General features: G+C 38.0%; 1 long non-coding RNA gene across 2 annotated transcripts in view; it reads left to right on the top strand.

Moving 5' to 3' along the window:
* Positions 1-8315: 8315 nt before the first annotated feature.
* Positions 8316-21386, top strand: part of LOC149075431 (uncharacterized) — an 84476-nt gene continuing 71405 nt past the window's right edge. Inside the window, exons 1-2 of one of the 2 annotated variants that reach the window (XR_016194192.1) lie at positions 8316-8389; positions 8770-8897. This is a non-coding gene — a long non-coding RNA (uncharacterized LOC149075431). Of the gene's footprint in view, positions 8390-8512; positions 8609-8769; positions 8898-21386 lie in introns of those variants that run through there. The other variant, XR_016194191.1, reaches the window with a different exon arrangement.

Genomic DNA, 21386 nt, shown 5'->3' with positions numbered 1-21386 from the left:
ACTTAATTAAGGTAACTCCTTAGCTGGCGTTTGCTAAAAACGTCCTCGATATGATTGAGGTACGTTCGCTGAGGTCGACCCCTTTCAACTCTCCCATCCACACGCGTCTTGTATATTTGTTTCGTTTATCTTCTTTCGTGCATCCTCTCTATATATCCAAACCATCTCAACATACCTTTCAATCCTCGATACTACATCTTCTTTCACTCCACAACGCTCCCTAAAATTAACTTAATAAACTGACTTAAAGTTTATTAAGTTATTATTTTACTTGTTGTCTTACGGATATCTGGCTCCCTTCTCTGGGAAATGTGCTCAAGACCGGTTCACTGCATGCTCGTCCGACGAGATGTTAGCCGGAGGACGTCGTCGATGAAAGCCCAAGTCGGTCTGTCTTGTGGGGCAGAGACCCCAGGAGCATCGTCTTCGGATAGTCACCCCTGGCGGATTGCTTAAGCACAGAGCAGCGATGACCAATGTTTGCCCATGCAAATTGACCAATGCAGATGGAGAGAGGTGGCCTAGAGAGTTGTCATGAGAGGTGGTCGCCCAGGAGCGTCGTCATGAGAAGTGTATCCTCTGGTGGATGGTTCCTAGCAGTGTTGACCGATGTTGGATGTGGATGGAAAGAGGTAGCCACTGGAGAGTTGTCATGAGAGGTGGTAATGCGGTGGTCCAGGAGCGTCATCTTTAGATGTGTGGCTCCTGGTGGATAGCAGTGTTGACCAGCGTTGGTTGGAGAGAGGATACCGCGGGAGAGCCGTCATTACAGGTGGAGGCCCAGGAGCATTGTCTTCTATGATCTGGCAGGGTAGAGGTTGACGTTCCTTAGTATGGAAAACATTGCATGTTCCTCCATGTTCTGAAAGGGGACTCGTCCTTTACGTCTCTCTACCTCTACCTTAGGAAAACGCCTCGTTTTCGACAACGTTTTCACGAAATTCCCAGTTTCGACCCAAAATACAGTTTTGATTGGTCGCGGAAGTGTCACGTGACAACAGCGTCAGGCTATCGCTCTTTTTTCGGCAAAAAATCGTGAAAAACATGACTCACATGGGACGGGAGGGAGCAAGATCAAAATGTTCAAAATGGGTGTCTAAACATGATTTTGCAAAAATCTGGAATTTTTGTGCGCCCGTACGATGTATTTTGGGGAAGAGCCACACTCCATACTCAAGGAGCCAAAGAGCCACACTCAAGGAGCCAAAGAGCCACACTCAATGGGCCAAAGAGCCGCATGTGGCTCGCGAGCCGTGGTTTGTCGACCACTGGGTTAGACCATAGACAATTTTATACAGCTGCCTTAAGTCGCGATCCGGGTTCGAACCCCACCGTCACCACAGTGGTGGTTGGCTGAATTTGGTTTTCTGTGATTTCCAAATTCGATTCGCAAATGCGAGCCGATCTCCCCCCTTAAAAAGTCTCGCCACAGAGAGCAACAGGCCTTCAAGCAGTACAAATATTCAGTCACTACACTTCACTCACTTTACTTCTGAAACATAGATGGCAGCACTAAAAAATCATACACAACACTAGATACGCATTCAGGCTGTTAGGTACACACACACTTCCTGTACAACTCGCTAGGTAGTACATTGCCCATGGCGATAGACCTGAGTTGTGCTCGGTTTGAAAAGAAAAAAAAAAGAAAAGCTGTCTTAAGTCGTTGATCAGTCTACGCCATTCTAGAGAATGTTACCCCAAGAGTTGCAATCATTCAGGATATGAAAGGTCCCGGAGACTAGGAAGGCATTTCGTGAAACGCTTTCGGGTTTTTTTCAATTTTTTCGATGCCACCAATGAAATAAGGGTTCCACACTGGCGATGCGTGCTCGAGAATCGGTCGAACAAAAGTGTTGAAGGCACACATCAGAGTCGCACTTGGAATAGCACTTTCTTATGATGTAAGCAACAGAGTTACTATATATAAACAATGAAGTAAAAATAAAAACTATGAGGGGACGTTTGGTTGAATAAAAACTTCATTATTATGTTGATGTATATATGCTAGCCTTCCTCAGCCGTAAATTATATTGTATATATGAAACCTATAATATTAATGATGAAGCCACGAAATATGATTGATGAGTGTATTTAATAATATCCCCACGCACGCACGCACGCATACGCGACTACACACAGTGAGTATAATAATAATTTCATATTAAGAATATACGTATTATGGAAATATGCTAGCGGAATGTAATTTTAAAAAGTCGAATCTCATTTCCTTGAGCTTAAAAAATAAGTAATGAGCGGGCCTGTGTTTTTCAATTCAGAATCAATATCTTATATAAGTTCAAGAATAAGAAATGAGGAAAAATAACATTTGCGATGGTTTCCGAGTAATTTCAATTTTCAATAAAAGCTCTCTTTTTATAAATTCTCTTCGGAGTGAGTTTCTAATAAATTAAAAAGTCAATTTATTTATATATCTTCAGGTTTTTTGGTTTGTTGCTACAGTAAGATATTTTATTTACTTTATACGACTTATGCAGTATGTTTTTTTTTTTTTGAAGTGATATTTTTCTTGCTTGGGCTTATTTAAACCCTATACGTATTTGCTATTTTTTTTTTAGGCAAACCTACTAATATGTACCCTTATCGCTATCCGGTCATTCCACTAACATTGAGGCAGAATAATGAATTGTACCAATTCGAAAACGTCTTCTAGATACTTAAAAAGTGAAATTCTCTTCATTGTTATTCAAGTCATTCTATCATGAGCCATTGCGTCGTCTCATTAAGTGTGCGCGAGTGTTCAGTAAAATTTGCAATTGTTGTGGAATTTGGGTCGTATACAATCTTCCCTGCCCTCCCCCCCCCCCCGTCATTACAGTCACCACTTTTGGAAGAAAAATAATTACGTAAAACATTGTTCAACGTAAAAAAATAAATAGAACAATAAACAAAAAACGTTTACATTCCCTTTCCCGTAAGCGATATATGGTTCATAGAACATCACAATGTGAACCACATAAGGTTCGCGGGACAGGGAAAGTGTTGAAAGCGAAACCAAAATACCCGCTTAACATGAATCAAGTCCTGAAAAACATAACGACATCAAAATAATTAACCGGGCATAAATACGAGAAAAATATTTTTAAGGTTTTTGTAAGATTTTGTGAACGAAAATAGAGCATTATTTCAAAAAAAAAGTTTAAATATTTTCCACTTAACTGTTCACAAGATGACAATTATTCTTCACTTATAACTAAATAATTGTAGCTCAAAACACAATCATTCGAAATGTGTTTACTAGGAGAACAATCACTAAAACTTTAGAGTAAATATGCTTTACAAAAATTAATTTTAATTCTTTCTGTATGTGTAAAAATGAATAAATTTGGTTTGATTTGATTTATTGCAAAAATATACATATGGGCACTATATACAACACTGGAATATATTTAAATAAAATATGCATTAGTAAATGTAAGTAGTAGTGAAATGTGCGTTTCTGAGCCGTAGAAGCTCCTATGGGCATCAGAAATATTTAATAAATTATACGGTTCCAAATCCCTAATCACGTACAAATTTAACATTAGTGATCAAGTTAGAGTTCCAAAGACTCAGAATATTATACAACTTAAATCATATAAAAGACCATGGTCTCATGAAATTCATTATTCATTCGCGTTTCCCAACGAAACCGCCTACGTATTACAAATAAAAACTTAAAATAGCAAGTTTTTCATAGGAAATTGATGAACCTGATACTCGGGAATATGAAATATCTATTTACACCGATAAACCTGAAGATATTTTTGATGACAGTAGTAGAGAAATTAGGGTTAGCCCATAGGAAGCTTCTACGGCCCAGAAACGCACATTTCACTACTACTAGCGTAAATAAAACGGAAATTAAATGTGTGACGTCCTTTCAGGGGAAGCATGGTAAAATTTCTCTCTCCAAGTAAAATATTATTATTAACTATTCAAAATAACAAAAATAGTAGGTACTTTAGGAGAAACATGAATAAAAGTACTTCGAAAATAAGTTTCTATAATGTATTGTGCAATGAAGTATACAGTATTCTATAATGAAAGAAATTTCATTTTTGAAAAAAGCTCTAAAATGAAATATGTTACTATTGAAAAGAATTATTTTCTCAGATGTTTTTTTTTCTTATTTCTCCATTTCTGAGATTTTTACTACAATATATTTTGAGTAAAAAATAAATAATTTTCTTTCAACTGAAAAGACATGCAAACTTATTGATTGGAAGAAAAAAAATCAACTTTGCTCTATCTCAACAAACATTTATCCTTTACGAAGGTTTTAACAACTGGGTGTTGCGAAGATATATTTTGGAAAGAGAGAAAATTCAACTGCCCCTGCGCGGGGAATCGAACCCACGTCCTTTCACTTCCCGAGTGAACGCCCTAGACAACTAGACTACAGAGGTACCGATTCGCTCAATCTTTCCATGGAGCTCGTGTACACTGAAAAGGGACCGTACATGGACGGCCGGGCCATACTCAGGCCAAGCTCACAACTGCTGACGCTGCCACCAGATGGCGACTTCTAATTTGTGTTTACAATTACTAAATGAGCAAGAGTACGGTTTAGTTTCATAAAAATATAAATAAATGGTTTGCCTAAAAAAAAATTCGTATAAAATCATAACTATGATAATTTATTTTCAATGGAATTCTCTCTACACCAGTGATTTGATACATGATGTTTATCTACTTAAGTCAAGAATTCACAATTATCAACTCATTTCTTTAACTTTAATGCAATTTTTCTCAGATTGTGTTTTTTCACCAATTCCACATGTGATATTTTCTTTTTAAACGATGTTACTTATTTCCGTGACACTCGACTGGGATGCATGCATTCCTTGCCTAAAGACATAGAATGAACTAGAAATGCAAACATCCATCAAAATTTGATTTTTTTTTAAAATCAAAATGTAAAATGTGAACGATTTTTAAAAGATTTAAGATTTTGAATTTCTAAGAATACTTTGAGCTGACTTATTTTGAAAAAAAAAAAAGACCTCTTTTATTCCATGAAACAAAAAATTTAGAAGACAAAACTATTTTCTTAGGAAGAAATTTTAAATTCGGCAGATGAAAGCAATCGCGCAGTGATAGTGTGAATGGGTATTTAAAAAAAAATCTAATTTTTCTTTTGCTTGTGAGAACACAAATAACAAAAATACAATTTGATACATTTATAAAAGAAACTACGAATGATTTGCTATGATTTGTATGAGAAAATTACATACGCTATTGATTAGAAAAAAATGTTGCAGTCACAACATGTTTTAAAATGATTTTTTAAGTAGATGTAACATTTTACTGCATATCTAGGTTTTTAAATGTCCTGTGTCTCATTTAACCTCTTCTCTTGCAAAATGTTGGAAACAAATTTGGATAATATATATTTGGCGAACCGGCGATACATGTGGTAACCTTGTACCAACCTAATCGCATTTTAGAAAAACGAAGAAGAAGGGCAAATAAAAAATAGAAGAAAATGAAGATAGTATAAAAAAATAGATAGGTATACATATAAAACATAATAATACATAACAGATGGGATATAATCGACAAGAGAGTATACAGTAGACTTCTCCTTCGACCTTCACCCTATTCACCCTACTTGTTCTCTTCCGCTCTTACACAGCATGTACTAAAGATACATTATATATGAGGAAAAAATCATTAACAGGAGTGTAGAAAGAAAGGGTGGAAAGTAAAGCAGCTTCAGTTGATAGGATGCAATAAAGCTTCGATGCTGAGAAGAGAGAGAGCAGAACACAAAGAACTGAATATATTGAATTTATTCCAATGGTGTTTGGATGAAACATTTCGATCGTGATCGTAAAAGTGTTAAAACAGCTGATACATTCGATGCTTGTTATGACGACACTATGTTAAAACACCCACTTCATTAAAACGAATGATAGGATAAGACCCAATTTTTTTGCATATAATGACTATCATATTATGTATATGGAAAAAATTGTTTTTTTTTAAAAACATATATGTTTTCCCTTTCGATACCACCCGATTGTTTTCGGCCGAAAGGTGGAGGTCGTTATAACGTGGATTCAAACTACAATTTTAATGAATTTTTTTATCGTTTAATCGTATTGCAAGAAACTTTATTCCTTTATATAAAAAAGTTAAGAAATAAACAGTTTACTCTCTCTTGATAGGGTAAGCATTTTTGGATTTGATCGAACGCCAGAGATGACTCGTTGAACAAAATAAAAACATCAGAATGTGGATATTCGTCTGCATTAAATATTGAAATGACGAAAATGTAACAAATAAAGAATACTGGTGCATTTTGCATGGCCTTTTCACGTGCAAGTGACTCCCAATCTGACATCGAAAGATGCTGTCTCGTCTGTCATCGTCATCTGCTCGGCTTATGTCACGGAATGACACGAAACCATTCGCGTATACAAGATCACCGCTCAGACATCGGCAAAACGGGGTAAAGAGAAGCTGTTGTTCCCAAATCGGATCCTAATGTAGATTGGCAGACCAAATCGCTCGGTCGGATGATAAGAATGAATCGGATGGAGTCTTGTGACAATGTCACGCAATCCGAGGAATGACATCACAATAGCTGTTGACTGTATTACGTGACACGTTAAATTAACGCATCTTATTCTTCACTGGTTTATGACTTGGACGGAATCTTATCTGTGACTTTTATTAGTACTAAAGCAATTCTTTGAATGTTTCACTCATCCTTAATATAATTTATAAATATTGGAGAAATCAAATTTGAATTTTACTAAATTTCTGATTGTGATATTTTAAATCAATATCTTTTTCAGTCAATGGATATTTAAGTTTTAGTTTCTCTGCGATATATTACAGGATTTGGATGATGTTAAGTTATATTTTTTATGACTAAGAATACGTCATCTCTTATTGATAGAAGAACTCGCATATAACGACACATTTTTCGTCGCTTTTGCTCGGCGTTTAACTACGCGAACCTCTTTATAGCATTTAACTGCAGTTTATCACGCTAAGTGAATGTACGTATTGTTCCATTGTTGCCTAATTGATAAAATGTTGGAAAAAAAAATTTATGTTCGTCACTTCAACTATCTTCTCTTTGACATGAACCGTACAAGGGACATTTCCCGTTATTTTGGCATTACCAACATTTTTCTTTACAAAAATGAACAAATTACAACCGGTTTTTTCAATGAAAATGCCTTTCCATTATCGCTATTTACTAGAATCGGGGATGAAGGTCATTTTCATAATTTATAAATTGTATTATAACAAAATGACTAAATATTCATCTTGCATATATTTCCATATAGAATCCCCACTTCCGCGAAATATGTATTATATCAACGAGAGACTTGCTGTAGCACGCAAGTTTCTCGCAAAAAGTCATTTCTGAACAATATTTGACATTTTCACTGTTGGAAATATTATTCGCATAAATTTGCAATATTTCGCATTGTTGAATCCTTACAAATCCTTTGCAACTTCACGCATAATATTTGATTGTGCCTAAATATTATACGTATTTTTCGTCCAAAAAGTCACCGGAACGTCAACCATGGTTGCAACGACATATCGGTTATAACAAGAAAAATTCGCTCAATACTCGATGTCGTTAAACTGAGTTTTACCGAATTAAATTTGAAGATAATAAACGGAATTGACTGATATACAGTATAACCTCCGAACAACGGCCACTAACGGGACCATGAAAATGTCTCCGTTCTTGGAAGGCGGCCGTTACAATTACGGAGACATTTCCATGTTCCCGTTAGTGGCCCTTGTTGGGAGGTGGCCGTTACTGGGAGTGGTAGTTTTATTTCTGGAAAAAAAAACTGACGATCTACGTTTATTGCTCGTGAAATGACATACCATTCTGTAACTGATTACACAATAGTTACATAATCATATTAAAATCTCATTAAAATATTATATTCAAATAGCTGGTTATATTTTGATATACAGTATCATAATAATATTGATTAATCGAACGACAGCACTATTATGAAATCCTAAAATTTAGGCTTGCATTGCTGAGGTAGAACACAACAAGCGGGAAAAACTGATATGGACAAAGCAGGTGTACCAGCAGTTCCAAAAAAAAAAAAAATATGTATATATTGACTCGCGTCCTTCTCAAATAATTGATACCCTGTACATTTCTATTCCTATTCTGCGAGCACAATTTTTTTGGACGAAACCTTCCCTTCTAGAGTAGGCAGCGCCGAATAAACAAAATTGTTTCCAGTAATCTGATAACTTGCATATCTCTGTAGTGACTACAGTGCTGACAATAGTTCTCTTCTGTTCTCCCCTATATTATCTCTTCCAGTGTTTTTTCCTCTCCACTGCCTTCAATACACCCATGTAGCATTTGTACCCAGGATAAGAAAGGGTAAGTAATCTTTTTCCCCATAAAGTTCGGGGAACGGGAAAACTCCCTTGAAAATTATATTTTATCTTTGCGATATATGTCTATTTTTTCCCCGACTACATGTCCAAAGTGGTCGTTGTTCGGAGGTTACTTGGAATGTTGTCAATGTCCCAATGTCTATGAGACGCGTTGGGTTCCAACAAAATGTGGCCGTTTTTCGGAGATTACCGTTGCTACGAGGTAATCGTTAGGAGAGGCTTTGCTGTAATATAAATGCCAGCTAAGTATTATAATTATTGCATTAAAGTACAGTTGCAACATTAAAAGCCAATATTTAGGTCATAGAATAATTCAATAATTAAAAATTCATAAATTTCCGATATTTTCATTTGTTTCTGTAGAAAGAAAACCTGAAGATTCACTTGATTAACCCCATCCAATAATATCTTTCTATCAAATCTGATGATTTTTCTGAAACACAATCAGAAGTTGTCATTGAAATAGATGTTCTAAGGGAGTTCATCTTAAGGTATTTATTCTTTGTTTCTTTTCCGATAACTATAAGTTATCAGACTTTAATGTCGAAGCGTCTATTATCCTCCCAAAGTAGGTTGTGTGACCAGCATCCTTGTTAATGAAGAAAGATGGAAAGCATCCGGAAAAAGAAGCTGAAATGACCGTTCGAATAATCCCGTGGGTCAGTTGTTATTTCCTTTAACGCCAGTTCAATATACTGTATATATTCTTGTCCGTTACGTGAAGATACGTTCATTACAGCAACCAGAAAGAGTCCTGGAACATCAATAGGTCATACGTAACTGTTGATAGTTAAGTAGTATTGAATTATCATTTCACATGTCCAAAACACTTTGTTTTACCCTTAAATGTCAAAAAAAAAAAAAAAATTCGAGCTGATAATTTTTATCACAGTTAATGACTCGTAGATTTTTAATAACTGGCTGTTGCGAAGATGAATTTTTGGAAAGAGAGAAAAGTCAACTGCCTTTGCGGGGAGAATCGAACCCACGTCCTTTCACTTTACGGGTAAACGCCCTAGACCACTAGACTGCAAAGCAACGAATCTCTCAATGTTTTCTTGGAGCTCGTATGCACTGAAAGAGACCGTACTTGGATTGGTTCGGTTGTCTTTGGTGCTTTTCTGGAGTGGTGCCGTGTTTTCTTTCTTCTCGGTTTATAACCATAATGCTATGGATGTATGATAAGAAATAGAAACAATGCAGAATACACAATATTGAGGAGGGAGATTGATAAACGATGTCATTCCACTCGATAGAAGTGGAATTTTTTTTTTATGAATTCTAATATGTGGCTGCACCCCTCCAGAAACGCACCAAACACTACTACTCACTCGTAGTAAACTATATGTATTGTTAATATGTACTAAGACATCGTCCGTAAATAATGGATGTCTACATCAAAAGGGGTTTCTGTTGAATCTATAAAATGCGATACTCTATAAGCGATGACTGAAATGGTTCTTTCTTTGCAAATGAACGAAATTCTGACAATATAAGATGCGTTTGACGTTATGAAAGTACATAATTATTGCACAGATATACACAATTCAAATTGCAAAAGAAATATTGTACTAAGTTTAGATACTGAACTTACATCTTTTGGAAAAACTGATTGATCAAAGTTTGGTGGGTTTGCTGAGTATTCCAACGCCTTCGCAAACATCGGTCGCATGCAGCCCGCGGACAAGCTGTTGATCACTCCTAGTATACATCATTTGGTGGATATTCCTCGAACATTTTCGGCAATTTTTTACTCCATTCTTCCCAATATTTCATCATTGACTCAGCAGATTCCACCGCACAATTTCTTGAATACAATTCCGTGACGCGCACGAAAACCATACAACCATCCAGAAATTTAATTTTCTGGGTGTTATGCCGAAACTGATATTTGGGAAGGAAAGTGATTTCCCTCCTCTGGGAATCGAACTCGGGTCCTCTTGCATACCGGGCAAGTGCGCTAGCCAATACACCAGAGGGACACACTTTTCAGTTCCTTATAACACGAATTAGTATCGTGAAGCGCTGAGTGGAGTCGTAGCAGCCTTCCTTATAACTACAGCAATTTTTGCCCACTTCGCGTTTTGTATGCCGAGATTTTTAATTTATTTTTGACATTTTCCGTAAAATATTCACTGTAATTATATTCCTGTAACTTTGTATATATATTTCTCATGCTTCTTTGAGCTTCTAATCTGAAGCTCTGTATATATTTTTTCAAATTTTGTATTTTAACATTTTTTCATTGTCTTTTTTTCGTCCAACATGTTTTTGAGAAGGCAGGCGTCGGGGAACAAGGGTCGGCATTTTCTATGCAATTAGGCATAGTCATCCTTCAGAAATGCCTACACTTTTCGAACCATGCGTGGTGTTTCCCCTGATAACGACCCACTGCATAGGCTCTATTTCACTCTCATAAAATTCATTATTGTTTTCCTTTTTCCTAAAATAATTATTTCTTGTGTGTGTATATATATATATGAATGACGGTTGCCGTGTGCCAACACACAATAGATTATTTTTTTGTAGACCACTGGAGGCACGCCCGTCATTTATGGGGGGGGGGGGGGCTTTTGAAAATGAACTAAAAATTATATATATATATATATATATATATATATATACATCGAGTACATGTGCTTTGCCTCCCCCCCCCCCCGGAAAAGTTGAAATGACGGTCCTGAGAGACTGGAAGGACACCCTAGTCCCTTGGAGTCACAGAATGAATTTTGTTTGTTTCCGTTTTTGTCTTTTTGTACCAGTTTTTTATTCTGTTTTTGCCTGCTCTATCATGTTGAACTTGTTATTTTTTCGTTAAATAAAAAGAATATACCACCCGCTCATACCAGTGACACCAAAACAATACCATAAACAAGAGATCGCTAACTTAAAACAGTAAAATAAACAACTAAAATTTAATATGATTATCTTCAATTCAGTATGTTTTGTAGGCTGATGTCGTTTGCGAGAGAAAAAAAGCAGGATCGGGAACCTCAGATAGCAACTCCGAGACCACTCCCACTAAGCCAAGGTGACAAGCGCAACATCAAAGAAATACAAATACAAATACAACGCCACAACAGGCAAAATGCCCAACGAGGTGGCTGATAAAAAGATGCCCATAAAAATATGGATGTCATATGTTTAAAAAATGCAGCAATCCAATTAAAAATGCAATTAACACAAATTACAAGCAATATATACACATGATAAAATATACAATGCCCATAAAGAATACTTATGGCTGTCTTATTCTAAGAATGGATAGCTTCTCGATTTACCCCAACATGTTTATCGTATTTCTTTTTAAACGTGTCAATTGCGTTACAATTTACTACCTCCGGGGGTAAGCTATTCCATTTATTAACAACCCTATTAGAGAAAAATTCCCTGCGACACCATAACCTTGCATTGTCCCTCACCAATCGATACTGGTGTCCCCTTGTAAAAACAGTCGATTGGCGGTGTACTATAATTTCATGGTCCATCCTATCCATCCCATTGAAAATTTTGAACACTTCGATCATATCTCCTCGACACCTGCGTTAATTCAATGTAAACATATTCAAAAAATGAAGTCTCTCTTCATAACTCAAGCCCTGTGTGCCAATAAGGACACGCGTAGCTCTTCTTTGCACCCCTTCAACCAAGTCTATGTCCCTCTGTAGGTATGGTCTCCAAAACATTACTGCATACTCCAGTCCAGGACGAACTAAGCCTCGAAAAAGCGGAAGAATGACTTTAGGAGAACGCGAAGAGACCTTTTTGAAAATGAGACCAAGCATTCTATTCGCTTTTTTGAAAACCGCTGAACAATGTTCAGAAAACTTAAGTCGCTCGTCAATGAGAATTCCCAAATCGGTGACTCTAGTTGCATCCGGGATAGTGACACCATTCAACTCGTAAGAGAACCGTGGGTTGTTCAAACCAAAATGAGCGACCATGCACTTATCTACGCTAAACGTCATGCTCCATTAGTTTGCCCATGCTGCAATCTTGTTTAAGTTGGTCTGGAGCAACTCCCTATCGCTTCATTCCCGATTACCCCCATTAGCTTCACATCATCTGCGAATTTGCTAGTAATCCCATCGATACCATGATCGAGTTTGAAAAAATTATCCCCACGAGGTACCGGTGGGATCCGAACCCACGATCTCCTGTTTACCAAACAGGTAAATGAAATAGCCTTTATTATATAGCCCTGGGAATAGAATACTCGTACGAAAACGGGACCCCCTAATAAATATAATTCGGTGCTACATCAATTTTCTATCCCCAAATTTTGTGAGTGATCAAGTGATCATGTTTTGAACGTTTTCCTTCCGTTACGTTAAGCAGTGCAAAATTGCTCAAGGAGGTTAATTTTCTTTTGCATGGAAGCTGGTGAATTTGCGAGCAAAATTATATCGTCATGAAACAGAAGGAGATGAGTCGAGGCCCGGCCTACACATAGATCTGGAAGCCCACTGTTATCAAAATCTGATAGACTCAAAATGCAAAATAACTCCGATTAAAAATTCATTTCATCTTAAAACCAACTAAATATTTCATGTTCCTGGGGATTGCGGTCAGGGAGTGCGTGGTTCAATCGATTCCAGCCCATTCCTTCACCCCTACAATCGATCATCATGCTGCTAATATAAGCAGGATGATGGCTACGGGAATTATTCTCCATGAAGATTAAGGGATTTCCGATAGCACAGCGTATATAAATTGTGCACATGAGGAATGACAACGCTACAATTATGGTCTCATTTCCCTACACGTTAAGTTATTCATGTCCATTTATAATGTATCGGTCCCAACTGTCACCTCACTATCTCTAAAATTTGAACTTCCACGACTTTGGCGGTATAATGGACAACTCGATGTTCTAGCCAGATGAAATGCTACCTCGGACAGTGAAAAAAAAAGTTCGTGAAAAGAACATTCACCCGCTGCTGGTGAATTCAAATGGATTGTTTAAAATATGCTTGAATAATTATATTCTAGGTGTGGAAGTATTCAAAGGTATGACCGCATCGACATCCTGGCATGCGGGCGTATGAAACAGACATGATTAGATTCCGAGTGCAACAATTGATGCTATATTTCGCTGACCCCTCCCAACAGCACTGTTTACTTTTAATCGAGAATGGAAAAAATCAGCATGCCGTGATTTGTCAGTGCGAGTGGCGAAGTTAAATCGTCTTAGTCGAATAAGTCACGAAGGGCGAAGCTTTTTGCTGAAACCATATTTTTATACAGCTTTAGTGTTTGCAGTTATCTTTCCTATTCAGTGTATGTGGTTAAATATATATATTACTAGCTGATACCCGGTGACGTTGCCCGCCCCGTAAAAAAATTATATACGAATAGCTTATTAATTATTTCTTAATCAAAAAAATTTCTGCATCAAGTAAGAAAAAATTACTTTTATTTTTAAATATTCTAATTAAAATCTTCAGGCAATCGCTTGTGAATACAAAATATTTTTTCTTTTTCCATCTGGTGTGTAGATGTACAAATTTTTGCTATTACCAACACGCGAACAGGTGACGAAAAGGTGTCCGTGTGAAAAACAGGGCTCAAGTAGGTTGATGCCTGCCACTGGTAACGACTGGCCTTGCGCTTTGTTGATTGTCATGGCAACAGCTAAACGAATCGGGAACTGTAATCGCTTGAAAGTGAATGGCATTTCTTCGGTGATAATTGGGATACGTGGAATGAAGACTTCTTCTTTTTTCACATCCAGTTAGAATCGTTGCTTCAATGATGCAATTGTGCAATTTCTTCACGCAGAGTCTGGTGCCATTGCAGAGTCTCGGTGTCTCCAAATTTCTTAAAAGCATTATAGGTGCTCCGACTTTGAGGGTCAAATTGTGTGGTGGCATACCCGGAATATCCAAAGGAGTTCAGAAATTCTGCAGGATACAGAACTAAATGTCTGTGACAGTGTCAACCGATTTGTAAGATGTGGAGTCTCCTGGAATAATATTTAGGATTTTTTCGTTGATCTTGTTCACACTGTAATTTTTCGGTGCCAGAATCGCTCTCAGAAAGCCACTCATGGTTTTAGTCATTTTGTCTGCAAGTTCTTGAACTGAGTTTAACAACTGGCAAAATCCATTTGGGAACGTAATCGGTCCAGTGCTTGGGTCTACTGGTTGGTCAACTGATGTGAAAATTATAGCAGTGCTGAGTCATTTTGCAGTTGAACTCGCATGTTGGTGGATAATGATAATTTTTTAACTTCGTGCCAGAGTGCTGATGATTTGAGGCAAGCATTGAGTTCATCAGTTGGCGTTGAACATTTTTATTCTCAGTTTTGTCAGCGACGTCATACGTCCAGCTTGTGCAGCGAATATTATTCAAACGCCTTTTAAGCATTTTTTAAATTGAAACTATACCTCTACGATGGGCAGTTGATGAGATAAAGGCTGCATTAGAACTTACAGGACACCCTGTATATAGTCTAGCAGAAATACCCGGCGCTTTCCTGGTTTTCTTCAATCACTGGGAGGATTGGAAAAGTGACAAACCGTTACAAAGGAATAAACTGTTATAATAACAGAATTAAAGGTGTGGCAAACCATTGTAAAGGCATATATACACGTCTGAAACGCATTGTTGGAAACCACGGTAACCAAAGTAAACGTTCCGAAAGTGATTGTTGAGGCCCCAAAACCATTGTTGCCCGACAGTTTTTTTGCCCATTTCGGGCATTTGCCCAGCTCTGACGAACTTTTAAAGTAGCCTACGGTTCAATCCCGGACCTGTTTGGTATATATGCAAAATCTGGCGACGATCGGTCAAAACTGTAGATTTGTATAAAGAGCATACATACATATATACATACTTTCACATTTATATATGAGATGCATTTAGTATATTATTTATGAATACCAAATAACGAACAGAATGCCTCTAGATCGTTTATTACAACAGTATGTGTTCCACACAACCACCACCACTGGGGATAACACATTGCAGTCGAGTCAGATTTCTAATTGCCGTTAATAATAACCTGCAAAGCACTGAACTGGCTACATGGTGCTGTTCCGCAGAATCTATGTGCGTTCGGGTTAGGCCTCCGATCATCACATAGTCACTATTGCAATGTTTATTTTCCACCTAAATCTGTAACTGCTGATTACATCGAATTCTTTAAAACTTTTGAAGAAGCATTCCCTGTTTTCAAAATGCATGAGCTTATGATCATTTGTGATTTTAATACACCCAATATTGATTGGTCAGCGGATCCACCTCAACCTATCTCAGCTTGTGAAATTGTAAATAGTTTGTTTGATAACCTGAATTATCATGGGCTGAAACAAGTTAACACAGTGCCAAACGCCAACCAGCGGCTTCTCGATCTTGTTCTTGTTTGTTACAATTGGATAGCTTGCCGTATTGAACACTGTGAATGTTCTCTAATTATAGAAGATAGACACCATCCGTCACTTGAAATTTTTCTTCAAGTTGAATGTGGAATGCCAGGAGAAATACATAAGAAATTGTGGAATAACTTCCTATCAGTTCAGTAGGGCCGACTTTGTTAAGCTGTACCACTTGCTAGGAAATTTGTATTGGGACAGTTTCCTTCACATCAATGACGCTAACTCTGCGGTGAATCTATCCTATGAAAGTCTGCATCGGGTATTCGGCTCTTGTGTTCCACAAAAGAAAGCGCATCGACGTAAATTCCCTCCACGGTTCAACAGTGAAATCATTCACAGAATAGCCATAAAACATCAAGCTAGGAAAAATTATCTTATTATTAGTACCGGGAGTGTGGAGTCTAAACTTCACTTCTGTTTGGTCAGACGCTTATGCTAAGAAAAGTTCCAAACTGCATATAGGAAGATGGTCTCCAACGGGATCCTTCATTGTTTTGTCAATTCATAAAGTCCAAACGAAAACGTGGCATCATTCCAAGCACAATGCACTTTAATGGCTGTACTTCATCAAATGGCCAAGAAACCGCTAATGCCTTCGCGGTTCGAAGTTATTACTTTGAATCTGTGCTTACGAATAGAAATATTTCTTTACAGTCGATTTCACAAGTTCAGTTTTTGGCTGAAAGAGACCTCTTCCATATACAGTTTAGGGAAGCTGACGTCCTGTGCGCTATAAGGAAGCTAAAGTCATCCAGGGCCATCGGTCGAGATGGTATTCCTGCTTACGTAGTCAAAGGTTGTGGTGAATTACTGGCACGTCCGTTACAATTATATAAAAAGGGAAACTTATATTATGTAAATAGCGTATATTATCTTATATATAAATGTGAAAGTATGTATGTATGTATGTATGTATGCTCTTTATACAAATCCACAGTTTTAGACCGATCGTCGCCAGATTTTGCATATATACCAAACAGGTCCGGGATCGAACCGTAGGCTACTTTAAAAGTTCGTCAGAGCTGGGCAAATGCCCGAAATGGGTAAAAAACTGTCGGGCAACAATGGTTTTGGGGCCTCAACAATTACTTTCGGAACGTTTACTTTGGTTACCGTGGTTCCCAACAATGCGTTTCAGACGTGTATATGTCTTTACAATGGTTTGTCACATCTTTAACGCTGCCATCATTACAGTTTATTCCTTTATAATGGTTTGGCTCTTTTTCAATACTCCCAGTAATTGAAGAAAACTCTGGAAGCGCCAGATATTTTTGCTTGCATGTATACAGGGTGTCCTGTAAGTGCTAATGTGGCCTTTATCTCATCAACCACCCATCGTTGAGGTATAGTTTCAATTTAAAAAGTGCTTAAAAGGAGTTTGAATAATATTCGCTGCAGAAGCTGGACATATGACGTCACTAACAACAGAGAACAACAACTACGACGATAAAACAGGGAATAAAAATGTTCTACGCCAGCTGATGAACTCAATGCTTCATTGCAATTTACTGCCATTAGTGAGATGGGTTGGAAGTGAAGGTTCTGTCTATCGGTGGTCGCCTCGAGTTTGTTAGGACATCAACACTCTGGCACGAAGCTAAAAAATTATCATTATCCACCAACATGCGAGTTCAACTGCAAAATGACTCAGCACTGCTATCATTTTCACATCAGTTGCATCAAACTTGGCAATGGAAGAATTCCCGTCGACCCAAGCACTGGACTGATAACGTTCCCAAATGGATTTTGCCAGTTCTTATATATATAAACTCAGTTCAAGAACTTGCAGACAAAGTCTTCTTAATCATTCAATAAAATCACCAAAAATATGAGTGGCTTTGTGAGAAAAATGACAGTGTGAACAAGATCAACGGAAAAATCCTCCAAATTATTCCAGGAGACTCCCCATCTTACAAATCAGTTAACACTGTCACAGACACGGCGCAGATAGTTCTGTATTCTGCAGAATTTCTGAACTCTCTGCATATTCCGGGTGTGTCACCACACAACTTGACCCTCAAAGTCGGAGCAACTATAATGTTTTTAAGAAATTTGGAGACACCGAGACTCTGCAATAGCAACAGACTCCGCGTGAAGAAATTGCACAATTACATCATCGAAGCAACGATTCTAACTGGATGTGCCAAAGGAGAAGACGTCTTCATTCCACGTATCCCAATCATCACTGAAGAAATGCCATTCACTTTCAAGCGATTACAGTTCCCGATTAATTTAGCTTTTGTCATGGCAATCAACAAAGCGCAAGGCCTGTCGTTACCAGTTGCAGGTATCAACCTACTTCAGCCCTGTTTTTCACACGGACACCTTTTCGTCGCCTGTTCGCGTGTTGGTAATCCCAAAAATTTGTACATCTACACATCAGATGGACAAACAAAAATATTGTGTATCCAAAAACAAGCGACTACCTGAAGTCGCTTTTTTTCGTACTTGATGCAGAATTTTTTTGATTAAGAAATAATATTAATAAGCTATACATATATACATTTTTTACGGGGCGGGCAACGTCGCCGGGTATCAGCTAGTATAAATATATTATGTAAATATATGTATGGGAAATTCAAATGTGATCGCTGCCACCCAACACTGTGAACGGGGGCTGTGTTTGACTGTTCCCGCCGCACTTTTATAGTATGATAGTAATTTTGTAACCTTGAATATTTGTATGAGCTCATGGTGATATTTGTACCCAATACTACCTTCATAGTAATGTTCATGTGCATTCCCAATAGTATAAAAAAGGGAAATTTTTGTAAAGTAAATAATGTATGCATGTAATTCAAATGTGAATGCCCAGCACTGTCAACGGAGGCTCTGTTTGATTGTTCTCAGTGCGGACTATGTGTGTATTCTGTGTGTGTATATATTGCATGTTCTGTAAGGGGAAGAACGAGCAGAACTGCTCAGCGCTGTGGACGGAGGCTTTGTTTCTTCGTTCCCCGTCACAGTCGAGGCGCTGTATATATGTAATTTGTATGCATTGTGTATTTAGACCATTCTCAAATCTCTTTCACTTCAACATGCCAGCTTCTTTTTCTTCTTTCTTGCCCACAAGTCTTTTCCACCCTTCTTTTGAAATCCCAGGCTGTGGTCTCCGGCCTTTATGTGCCACTGGGCGCACGTGCAATTTTTCTCCCTAGTCATTGGATTAAGTCATCCATTTTTGTCAAATGGCTTGTATGTTGCATTGAGTTAATGACTGTCTTCATGGGGAAAACGACGCTAGTAATTCGAAACTTGCAAGAGGCAAGGGGAGCCACCACTATAAATCTTTGCTAACTTTTCCGACACACCTCTGCCTCTTTTGAGGTAACGGAAGTAAGGTTCTTTGCATCAGTCCGGGGTTGTAAGTGGTTCTATCTATCTATCTACTCACAAAAAGGGCGACCCATCCAATGTAAGTAACTACAGACCAGTTTCGATTCCAAGTTCGTTCGCCAAAATTCTAGAATCATTGATTTAAAAAACTGTATAGTCACTTTGCGCCTTCATTGAGTCCGTTTCGGCACGGTTTTGTTCGCAAACGCTCAACTGTAACCAACCTTGCGAACTTCACCCATGATCTGTCGGTTGCTCTTGACAATGGGGAACAGATAGATACCATATACACAGATTTTGAAAAGGCTTTCGATCCAGTAGATCCTCATGTACTCTTAACCAAATTAAGCTCACATCTTTGTTTGTCAAATGAATCTGTAGCTTGGTTCGCTTCCTATTTGGGTGACAAAACAATCATCGGTAAGCTGCCATCAGGACATCTTTCTAAACCATATACAAGCAAGTCTGGTGTTCCTCAGGGGTCCAATCTTGGTCCGTCACTTTTTCTCATCTTTGTAAATGACTTACCGTTGTATCTTCAAAATAGCAGTTGCCTCACGTTCCCCGATGACCTAAAATTTCATCGATCAATTCGATCCTTAGAAGACTGCTTGGCTCTTCAAAATGATATATTCCATCTGAATGATAGGTGTCGTGACAACAATCTGGGTCTGAATGTTTCAAAGTGCAGTGTCATTCACGCGAAAATTACATCCATTACTTTACGATTACATCGTAGATACAGCATCTATAGTAAGAAAGAGCATGGTAATGGATTTAGGTGTAATTTTCAAAAGCGATTCGAACTTCAGTGCTCACGCGGAAATTGTCTTGTCAAAGTCCAACAAGTCACTTGGCTCTCTCGTGAGGTCGTCTGGGCTATTCACCTTAGTTCCAGCGATGGTACGACTGTTTCTCGCATTTGTCTTACCCTCACTTGAGCACGGCTCAGTGATATGGGGCCTGCAGTGATGAGCGCACATATCGAACATGTACAGAAAAAGTTTTTGAGGTCATTATTCCGGAAGACTTTTGGCGGGTACGTCCCAGATGCGCCTACTTCGGATCTTCTCCCTTTTTTCAAGATGGCATCTCTCGATAGCAGACGTACAAAGTGAGATCTATCATTCCTTCATAAACTTCTTAACGGCAGAATCGATTACTATTATGTGACGAGCCTAATTAATATTTCCGTGCCATTTCGCGAGTGACGGGTTCATAGTTCCCGAAATGTTTTTTATTTACCTCGTGCCCACACGAACATTTTAAATGCTTCACCCATTTTGCGAGCATGCACAAATTATAGTACGGGTGAATTCCCAGGTAGTTTTATAAGGATTCTATGTTCCACTAGGTGCTATATTAATTTGCATATATTTCCTTGTTTTCTCATCTATTTTTGGTTTTTTCCATTCTTTATTTTGGACGTCTTGTCTTCCTCATATTGAATTCTCAATGTGTGCTTCCGTTGCGCATGCATATTTTTATATTATATGTTTGTTGATGATTTTATTTTTAACGTGTAAATTCGATGAATCATTTTTTTTTTAAATAATTTTCATTATTTTTCGTATTCTTATGTCCGTGTGTTTCACATCTCTGTAATTGGGCTCAGCCTGTTGAGATGTGTAAATAAATAAATAAAAAATAAACAAATCCAGCAACGGCAGAGTGTAGCAGGTCCGGATGTATACATGACAACTCTCGGCGTATCGCATCTTTCAGTTTCGCAAGATTGAATAGACCAGATCAATAGACCCGGGATTTCAAGTATCCCCATAACCGGAAGTCTGCCTGTGTGAAATGTGGAGGCCGATGAAGCTATGGGAACCTGCAACTCTTGCTACTGATTTTGTCTTCCCCGAACGTTTGTATCAGGAATGCCTTGACTGGAGTAGCAGTGTGACTAGTTGCCAAGCAGCCGCAGCAAAAGTGGCCCAGCACCTGGGCTGGTCACACAGCCACATCAATTGCTCAGCAGAACTACACAGCCGAAGCAGCAGTGATCCAGCTCCTGGACTGGCGACTACAGAGACACTTAATTATAACTAATATTCGCCATAGTATCGTCACCTTTGTTGACGACTGCTCAAGGTATTCTGTAGTTAAACATATGAAATCCAAATGTCAAGTCCTCAAGAAATTTATTGAGTTCAAAAAGACGAAAATTTACATGGAGTTAAAATCGCTACTCTACGAAGCGACAATGGAGGTGAATATATCACTTGTGAATTTGAAAACTTTTCAAACAATAATGGAATATCG

This window comes from Pholcus phalangioides, unplaced genomic scaffold (genome assembly GCF_987345545.1).
Source record: "Pholcus phalangioides strain wild (caught in Gottingen) unplaced genomic scaffold, Ppha-v1.0 ptg000015l_1, whole genome shotgun sequence".
In the NCBI taxonomy this organism is placed as follows: domain Eukaryota; kingdom Metazoa; phylum Arthropoda; class Arachnida; order Araneae; family Pholcidae; genus Pholcus; species Pholcus phalangioides.
This window is presented reverse-complemented; position numbering and strand designations above follow the sequence as displayed.